Source organism: Lycium barbarum, chromosome 4, assembly GCF_019175385.1.
Source record: "Lycium barbarum isolate Lr01 chromosome 4, ASM1917538v2, whole genome shotgun sequence".
Lineage (NCBI taxonomy): Eukaryota > Viridiplantae > Streptophyta > Magnoliopsida > Solanales > Solanaceae > Lycium > Lycium barbarum.
Genome location: NC_083340.1, coordinates 9,625,026 through 9,635,553, shown reverse-complemented (window position 1 = coordinate 9,635,553; position 10,528 = coordinate 9,625,026). Strand labels below are relative to the sequence as shown.

Below are 10,528 nucleotides of genomic sequence, written 5' to 3'. Positions count from 1 at the left end.
CATGAACCAACTCTAAAATGTGATAGCCAGAGTGCTATTCACTTGATAAAAAAAATCAGAGATTGCATGATCGCGCCAAACACATTGATATCAGATTGCATATTATTCGTGATGTTGTTGAACAAGGCACATTTAAGGTCTTAAAGGTTGACACAAAGGACAACGCAGCAGATATGTTGACGAAGGTGGTTCCTCTTGTTAAGTTCAGTCATTGTATGAATTTGGCGGAAGTTCGCATCAACTGATGTGTCAGGATGGAGAACGGCAGGGCAAGGTATAGTTACTAGTATGCACAAAGTTTCAGTTAGTGTCTCTTGTTTCCTACACGGAGTTAGCTTGCGTAGGCTTAGAGACATTTGACTGAATGACGTTCATATGAAAGCTCGAAATTCATCTCAAGGTGGAGATTGTGAAGTTGAGAAGATATTTACGACAATTCCTACTCAAAAGAGGAAAGAAATAAAAGGAAACTTTTTTTCTTTGTTGGTTTTCGAGTGTTAATTTAGATCCTTTCTACAAAAGGATTAGACCTAGTAGTATAAATACATGCTAGCTAGGATTTATTAAGTAGGATAGACCATAGAACCTAAGAGTATTCAATCTTGTAACTTACTTTCTCCCTGATATTAATAAAAGTGTCGGCCGTTCTTCGTGGACTAGGATCACATCGATCCGAACCACATTAATTATTGTGTTTTTATCTTTTTCGCATTAACATGAAATAATTTTAACATCTACTTAGAGGTACAAAATTGTGATCATCAGAACTTATAAAAACATTATCTTAAACGTAGATGTTTCTTATAGAAATACTATTGTAGCCTTGGTGAGTAAGGTTACCAAATACTTTCGATGGTGAGAGCTAGCAGGTAGCCGAGTGAATGGTCAAGATACGTATAAGTTTGGTTCGTACAAGATGGTCGTACATTGTCGTTACAAAACAAAAGAAAAGAAATCAAATAAGAAAATATGAAATTTTATTAGTTAAATTTAAGGCCTCTGTTTCTTTTTGAAATTCTCGTGCACTCACTCTCCACTTTCAGATATTGTATGAAACACCCAATATGTGGTCCTGATTATGATGGTCTCGACTTTCTTGTTCAGCTATTATTAGATCTTATTATAATAAAATATAAGCTAACAAGATAAATGTGGCAATATCTAGATGAGCTTTCTTTTTAGATCCGTATCCTGACTGTGTCGGGGGTTAGTAATTCAAATTCCTTGGAGTTGCTCCGATGGAAAATTGAATTTTGAAGTATTAGAAGTAATACCATCTTAATACTATATACACCATTTTTCAATATTTAGAAGAAATAAATTTTTGGCCCTTTACAATTTTTTTTAGTTTTATGACTTTTTGACGAAAGATTTTTATTTTTTACACATAAGAGATCTGAAAAAAACACATAAGAAATCTGAAAAAGACATTTTCTTCTATTCAAATTGTAAGAAGTCAAAAGATTTTATTTCCTTGTTTGTTTGGAGTGTATTATGTCAGGGTCTTCCCTTAACTATTTCCTCCGAGATCATATTTCAAGTTTTCCTTGATTTTATTTCTCATTTGTGAAAAATGTCAAAAGACTCTCAAACTAGATTTTCAGTTATGAACTCTCTGTCTTAAAAGTCATGAAGAAAAGAAAAAACGAACATCTTGAAGTCTGTGGTAAGGAAACTAAATATCAAGATCCATAAACTGAGGCCTAATAATTATAGAGATAATGCATGTAAAGTCATTGTCCACAGATTTAATTTCCTCTACTACGTGGCGCATAGGAGATTTGCACAAACAGGGTCATCTTGTGCTTCTATTCAAATTTTGATTATGGTTAAAAAAGTTAAGTAAAAATAGGTTGCGCGTCAATTTGGCCGCAAATCCTGATGAAGCGTTAGATGTTTGGATGGATTGGTAAAGACTTCGTCGCAAATTGCAACATAACCCAGACGGATCACCATGTTTTTCTGATTGATGGCAAGGACTTGTCTTGTCACAAGATTTGACGGTCACAGGACTAGACAAATTGTATTGTAATTTCAAAACAATTGCTGACAAATCCTGGCGGCTCATTGGAGCTTCTGATGGATGGCAAAGACTTAATTACCTTGTCAAAAGTTCTGGCGGTCACCGAGATTTTACTACAAATTGTCTTGTTTTGGAATAAATTGTGCACAAAAATTTTACTAACATGTTTTTAACATAAACAAAAGTTAAATACCAAATCAGTCTATGAAGATTCTTGGCTAGCGTTTGGCCATAGATTTCCAAAAAAAAAAAAAAAAAAAAAAATGATTTGGGTGAAGTTTTATAAGTTTAGAAAATGTGTTTGGTTATAGTTTTTCAAAACATATTTCATTTTGTGTTTTGAAAAACACAAAACATTATTTATACCCATAAGTTCTAAAAATTATCCAATCATACAAAAGCATACATACTTGCTAATCCCAAATTATGAGGAACATGATTTTTAATAACAATTGGTAATAACACACTTACTAGTTACTTCAATTCAAATTACAATACAAAGATTCATCTATTCAAGGGAAAAAAGCAACGGTAGTAACTAGCTTAGCTCGTTCACTTTATAGAAGAGATTGTTTTAGTTGTGGAAATATGACAGATAAGGCTTAAATGGAGGAACGTGGTAAATAGAATTAGTTGGGTCATAAATAGATGGGTTTTTTAGAAAATTTAAAAGTTTGGGATAGTTTTTAAAAGTTTTGAAAATGCCAAAACATAGATCTTGACCCCAAAACAGGTCTAAGCGAGAATTTGGAATTTGAAGATATGTTTTCAGAATGTGTCAAAATTTTATGACCAAACAAAGATTTGCAAATAAATCTTCAAAATATGCTCCCAAAATTTATGGCCAAACGAGATTGACCTTAACCTGCAAAATAGCAAAAAAAAAAGTACTATTCTTTTTTTCGTCAAAAGTACTACTCCATAGAGATCGGTTGTTTAGAAAAAAATTGAAGATGATAATATTTTCAATTTAGATAAATATAGGATGCCAACATTTTGGAATTGCTCCAGAAATTCTTTTGTGGAAAGTTATTGAATTTATTTTTGTTGGAAATTATAAATTTGGAGTAGAAAATTCCAATCTAGAAGGAAACATCATGAATGCAAAAGGAAACAAACTAGGTGGTTTTATGGCAGGGTTTCCCTTTATTTAACTATTTTGTTTTAAAAAAAAAAAAGTCCCACATGGCACCGACCCTTACAAATAAAAAATCCAGATTTCTTCCTAAAGAATTTATTTTCATTTTTCCGTTGAAAACAAAAGTGGATCTGTAGTTGTTCCGTACTATCTTCTCGCTGCAACTTTTGTTTTTGTCCGCTAAAGGATGTCAAATCTCAAAGAATTTGCTATTGAAATTGGACCAGATTCATTGCATTCCTTGACTTTAAGTACAAAAATAGACAAATTCTATTTTAGATTAGTCTGTTCCTTTATTATCTTTTTGAAGAACTATTTAAATAAATTTGTGCTAAGATCAATTCCTTTTCTTCCAGAATTCAGGATGAAAGAGAGTATTCAATTGGACAATATTCTCTCTGTTTAAATTGATGTGATATATTTTGAATCGCCAAGAATTAAGATACAGATTAAAGTTTTCAAGCTTGTAGCCGTAAAAATGTCATATTGTTTGTGCTACTTTAAAACCTTTGAAACTTGAATTTTAAACATTCTATAACATTTGTGCGCTTATAAAAGGTAAAATGAGATGTAAAGTTAATTGTTTTAGAATTTAGAAGTGTTTAATCTTTTTTGTATGGACTGAAAATGAAAGTGAATCATCGAAACTGGAACGGAAGGAGTACTAGTTAAAGAAATTACTGGAGTCGAATTTGTCAGATTGCGTTTCAAATGTGTGATCTCTTATTAATAAACTGAAAATTTATATGTATGTGATGTTTACATCATATTAATAAATACAAAATACGTATCCTTTTTTGGGTGTAAATACTGAGAATAGATATTTACCTTAGTAAATTGTTGTTGCTGAGATATAAAGGCTAAAGTATTTCTATTGAAGAAAATTCAATGGTAAAAACGATTAAAAGACACAAACTTTTTGGATATAAATGAAGAATATTGATGTTGTGAACTTTTGAGGCACTACACGTTTATTTACCATGTTCATTGTACTAGTGAGCACCAACCCATCCAATAACAAAAGTTACGTTTCACTTACTTTTGGCTAAATATTCTCCTTATCCCCACACATAAGTGTTGACAAGATTTTCTTAGCTCTTAGCGTAATCTGTGAGACTGGGCAGCAAAATAGGCATAAATTAGTTGGGACATCAAAATTAAAAAGTTTTCAGACCCACGTATTTGCATCAAAACTTTATCCAATAAAATGGGGCTAAGAAGATGTTGGTTCCATTTGTGGATAGCATAACTATCATTGTGGAAAAAGAAAAACAAAAGAGAAAGTCATTGCTATTTGTCTTTGACCATCCAATTAATTCACACTGGATGGCATTATTTTGGTAAACTGAAAAACATTTTGTTTGAATTGAAATGGGAGAAAAAGAGAAAAGTGACTTTCTTCGTAATTTACTCTATTGGATTGTCTAAGTTTTATGTTCATTCAAATTTCAAATTTGGTTTACTTATTTTTGGGATATAGACCCTTCATTACCAAGAATTTTAGGGGTTGTTTGGTTAATGGGATTAGCTAAGTCTAGTATAAGATCTGAAATTACATTTTTTTATGTTTAATAAATGATATTAGCTAATACCGACATTAATTTTATACCAAAATTTTAATTTTATCTATCTTAAATTGAATGTGAAATTATAATCTCAGAATAACTTGGTTCCAAACCAAACGACCCTTTAATGACTGTCTTGAGGTGTAGAATAAATTATTGTTTGAAATTTATAGATATAAATTGTGTTATATTTTTAATTAATTAACTAAATGTATGAAAAATATAACACTCGGTGACACTTTCTGCACGTACCCTGTGTTAATATTTAATAAACTATTTTTTTTGTAATCCTACACTAGTCGAACAAACCATTTTATTATTAAAGATAAGTAAATTGTGAACCAAACGGGAAAAATGAAAAAAGAAAAAAAGAAGAAGAGAATCTCATTACTTTACCCTTATCCCTAAAAATAACAGCAAGAATCAAAATACAAAGGTCGATTGTGCATTTAAATTTCATTTAAATTTGGACGTCACGTTCTTATTTTCTTAAAAATAGAATATACATATTAAAAAAACTAAATCAATAAATTCCAATTTTATGATTAAAATTTTAAGAATTTTTAAAATTAATTATATTAAAAATTATTTGACTCTTTAAATAGTAATAATACTTTTTTCGATGAAAAGAAGTACTCTGCATTAAATAGGTAATAAACAAACTCTGAGTGAATTCTATATATAAAGATTTCTGCCTTTAATTGTTAAAATTCTTAATTATGAAAAAGTTAAAATAAAAAATGCTTTACATACTTGAATTGGACATATTCCAATGGAATAAATTCCAAGGTTACATGCAAAGAATAGTAAATTATATTTACTAGAGAATATGTAGGATGACTCAGATATATATATCATCATTCTTAATTAAAAATTTTGAATTTAAGTGTTAATATAAACAATTCTTGATCAAAGAATTTTTCTCTTCAATGAGCCCGCAACACCTCTTCTATTGCAAAGATCAAAGTCAGATGCAAATTTGGTAGCTTACATCCCCACATACAGGGGCGGAGCCAGTAAGGGACGAACCCCCTTCGACGAAAAATCATATATATATATATATATAAAAGCAGGTAAAAGGCCCGCTGATGTGGCATGTCTCAAAAGCCAGCATTTGCATTTATCTATTTTCGTAGAATTTTGCCTTTTAATCTCTTATTTAAGTACTCTAAATAAATAAATAACCCAAAAGTCACGATTACAAAAGGCAAACGCCTTCATTAAAGGTGGTTTACGCGAAGGGACTATTACCATTAATTACTCCCCCTGAAACGTTGCTAATCTCACGGTTACAAAAGTACTGTCAAATAATGGTTGCAAATTACATTTATTAAATTACCTGAAACGGTGTTAATCAGCCGAATGGTTTCAAATTAACTCAAAGTTAGATAGAAACCATATCTCCCTATAAAAGGCTCATGGTTTTACTCACACAAATCCCATCTGAAATGGGCTCTATAACTATTCACTATGTCTAAAACTTCTACGTAATTTTTCCCAGAACTTTTTGATAAATATGCTTCTTTTTATTTCTTCCTCTTATGATAGATGATAGATATTGTGCTCTACATTAACTCTGGTCTCTCTATCTTTTAATATCCATGGTAAGAGGTGTTTTTTTTGTACCTGATTGCTTCATATTTTACTCTTTTCTTCACTCCAAAAAGAAATTCTATTATATTTGAGCACGAGGAACAAGTACAAATTTAGAAAACACAAGCAAAAATTAAGTTTTAACTTTTTTGTTAATAGGTAAAAATATTTTTAAAAAGATTTCGAAAACCAAAATATGAAAAGCACTTTTTTTTTTTTGTTTATTTCCTCAAATAGAAGTAGTGTTTTTCTTTTCCAAAAACACAAGCAAAAAATTGAAGTATAGCCTTTGTTAAATCTTTTGGTTCTTCTTTTCTATAGTGTACTTTAGCCGTGATTATATTTGCAAAAAAAAATAAAAAAAAAATGAGAGAGAGATAAAGAACAAAGGAAATAGTTACACATTTAACTATTTAAGAGTTCTTTATATAGCTTTTATGTCCCAAATATCTAGCAAGTATGATTCTCATCATTGCTCTTTCACTGATTCCGTGATGATAATATTTTTGCTTGAAAAATGCAGGACAAGCATAAGTGAGACTAAACAAGAGGTGGAGATCTGCAAAGGTAAGGGGATGTCTGAAGCTTAGGACAAGGAGCTTTAGGAATCTCTTAAAAACAAACAAAGATATTTAGATTCGGAGGATTTCTTTAAACTCTAAATACTATTATTTCAACCTTCAGTTATAGTAAGTAGCATAGATGCATATAAATATTTGAAATATCTAACATTTGACTTCTTTTATTTAGTGACAATTGTTCGAGTAAAAAGACGTCTTTCATCGGAAAAAATGCTGCAAATCTAATTTGTAGAATCCACTTATCTGCGGCACCAAATTTTTTATCCTTTACCTTTATATCTCTTCATCTATTACATATTTTAATATTTATTTATATCTATTAGACCAAAAGGTATTATTAATCTCTTTTTCTAAAATACCAAGAATACTAACACACTTCTAAAATACACATGCTGTTAAAAGTTTTCCATTTTAAAATATAATAAGTAACTTTTGTGAGATCTAATACTTTAAGCAATTTTGATGATGTGAGAAAATTTAAAAGAAATAAAATAAGGTTCAATTATGTTATTTCGCGCGGTTAAATTTCCTAGTTACATTATAAATACAAGGTGAAATTTAATTTGTATGCATACATAGTATATATTGAACCTTTCTTGGCTTCTTTATTTGGCTATTTCTTTATATTTTTGAACCCCTTTAATTAAAATCCTGATTCCGTCACTGCTCACATGATATTGTACAATATATGAGATTTCTTCACCTTTAATCAAAGATCTTGAATTTAAATTTTAGAATCGAGTGAAGAAATTCTTTGTAAAAAGCGTCTTTTCTATAATAAATCAAACACTATGTGAATTTATATTAATCAGACTATTATTTAATTTTGAATTTCAGATGATTAAAGTTTTTAGAAGAAACAGTAGATTATTGCGGGAGGGTGAGAAAATGGCCAGTCCCAATAAATCCAGTCTTATTGGAGAAGCAAACACTTTATCTTCAAGAGATAAAAGAGCCAATCACTTGAAAATGCAATAATTTGAGTAGCCACGTGGTGGTACATCCTAACTCAAAAAACAATTTAAAAGAAAAAATAAACAGACAAGAAGGAAAGTTTAGGACGACATGTGGAACACCTTTGATCATCATGAAATGATTCTGTGGGCCCACTATGAATATGAGCCCTCAAAACGCCATGGCCAAGTCCAACTGGTCTTTCATCATCACGTGACCAGTTCTTTGTCGTCGTCGTCCTTTCCGTCCTTTTTCTTTTTTCCAAAAATTTGTATTTTCTATATATGAACGAAAATATTTCATAAAAATTGAGGATAATGTAATAAATTGAATAATGCTTTTGTATCGAAAAGTTTATGAAATTTTCGATGGAGTGTTGGTTAGAGTAAATATTATTGGGTAAAATTGAGATATATTTATAGATAAAACTAACTTTGGCTCATAAAAGAGGGTCGTGGTTTGTCCGCTTGATAGAAAACGTTTTTTTCTTCAAAAATATTTTTTGCAATCAAATGCATTAAATAACTCTGTCACCAAACACACAATACTCCTTCTTTTTTTTTTCAAGCAAACAATATTTATATTATATTATAACAACAACGGCATACAAAGAGCGAGCTTTATGAAAGCACCAAAGGGTCAGTGTTACTTACCATACAAGCATTAGCAGTGCTAGAACCTTGCTAGGGGGACTCATAAGTAAGTCACTACAAAGAGGAATAACACGGGAAGCAGTTGATGAGTCAATGATAGTCCTTGGTCTTCCAGCATTGTGTTTACAAAAAGAGGAGATTGCTCCAAAATTACAACGGGTAGGGTGAAGTTTTGAGACAACATCCTTCCTTAGCAAGTGCATCTGCCAACGCCTTTTGTTCCCGGTATGCGTGGTCGATGAGTAATAGTCTTTGAAAATATGAACTCTTAATTACTAGCAAATCAACCCATCAATTTTCTATTCTTGAGAAATAAGTGTATGAAGTATCTTTTTTTTTTTAATTGGAAAAAATGAGTGATGTGGTATAGATACAACGGTCAAAATATCTAACAGCAGTACTTAGTAGGAATTAGTAAATTCTTCCTCATTTTTCTGAAAGTAAAATAATTACTCCAACATTTGTGATAGTTGAAAAAGTTAACGAGATAGTAGTAGTAAAAAATCTTTGATTCTTCATTTAATAATAGTTAGAACTTAGAAGTACCTTTTGTTCTTTTATTTTGTATTGTTCTTCTTGTCATTTTAAATTTCATAGACGGGGTCCGTGAACAATAGGGAAGGAAAATATAAAAGAGAGGAAGCTTTGAAGTGATCTACTTAAGAATAAAGCCTAGCCTTATAATAATTAAGCTAAGCCCTAATCTAAAAAGAGTACATTACACGAAATTAAATTAAATATGGTTCTTATGGGTACGTCATCATGTTTACTCCCAACCGTCAATTGATCATGTGGAGGTTAAATATTCCACATATATTGACTCCAAAAGTGGGGCTCAATAAATATAGAAAGAGAAAAAAAGTGGCTGAAGATAAAAGGCTGCGAAATGTGGATAAGTTAGTGATAAGGTTTTTTACTTAGCTTTTTTTTATAAGATAAGATATTAAAATTCGGATATAGGGGTAAAGAATTTCAAATCTACGCAATGGACGGCCGTCCACATGAGAGGGCCCATGTGATGCCGCCTTTGCATGCCTTCTCTTTTGACAAATCTGAAAATCACATAATAAATTAATGGCCTAAATTAATAAAATAATATATTTAAATTTATTGTTTATCTGTTAAAATCTTATATGTATTTATATTTAAATAAATATCTAGCTTTGATCAGAAAATATTTATCAAAATGTCAATATTTGAAGAAATTTAATGCTGTCAAAACGACTAAAATTTGAGATCCAGTGGAGTTATGACACTATCATTTTCACTATTTTGTCTTATTACCATAACTTTCAAAGTGACGGCTCATGTTCTGTCCCATCTTGTCCAGTCAGAGCATTCTCATCTATAAAGAAGGTTGCGGTAAAGCAATAAATAGTAAATATTTCTTTTAATCTTAAATTAGAGATTTGGTTTTAAAGCTTGAATATAAATTTATCTTTTTTTTAAAGAGCGTTTTACTTTTAATGTAAAAAATTTCAAAACAAACTTAAATTTAGTCGAATTTCAATATAAAAAACACCTAGTGACGAGAAACCAAAAATACTTCTAATATACCGAAATACAAGAAACATATATATGCATTTTTTTGTCAAATGAAAGAACTGACGTTTCCTTCGTGTCCAACGAAAAGTTTACCTTATAGTATTGAGATGTTGAAAAATGATACTTCATGTTTTAGTGTATTTTAGATCTTCAAGAGCCATTCTTTTTGGATGTTATACTTCATTATCTTTTTAATGGTAAATCAGTATAATGAGAAACTAAAAATTTAGAATCAGAGTATTTTGCTCTTTATAAATTTGTCAATTTTTTTCAATCACACACACGTATACGTGGCATGTACAATTGTTTCTGTCAAATCTGTTGTGTCTAGCTTGAAATGTGGATTAATAAAACTTCCACAGCTTTATGAGAGGATAAATTAGGCACATACATATGTTGTTACAAAATAAAAATAACGAAATATTGGTGGATGGGCCTAAGTTAAGAATAACAAATTTATGCCTTACATAGTACTT

The 10,528-nt window shown here is 30.4% G+C and overlaps 1 long non-coding RNA gene across 1 annotated transcript; it reads left to right on the top strand.

Moving 5' to 3' along the window:
• Window positions 1–6,184: 6,184 nt before the first annotated feature.
• On the top strand, window positions 6,185–8,162 carry LOC132638169 (uncharacterized). Its single transcript, XR_009581618.1, has 3 exons — window positions 6,185–6,330; window positions 6,843–6,886; window positions 7,738–8,162. It is a non-coding gene; the product is annotated as an uncharacterized LOC132638169 (long non-coding RNA).
• The last annotated feature ends 2,366 nt before the right edge of the window (window positions 8,163–10,528 follow it).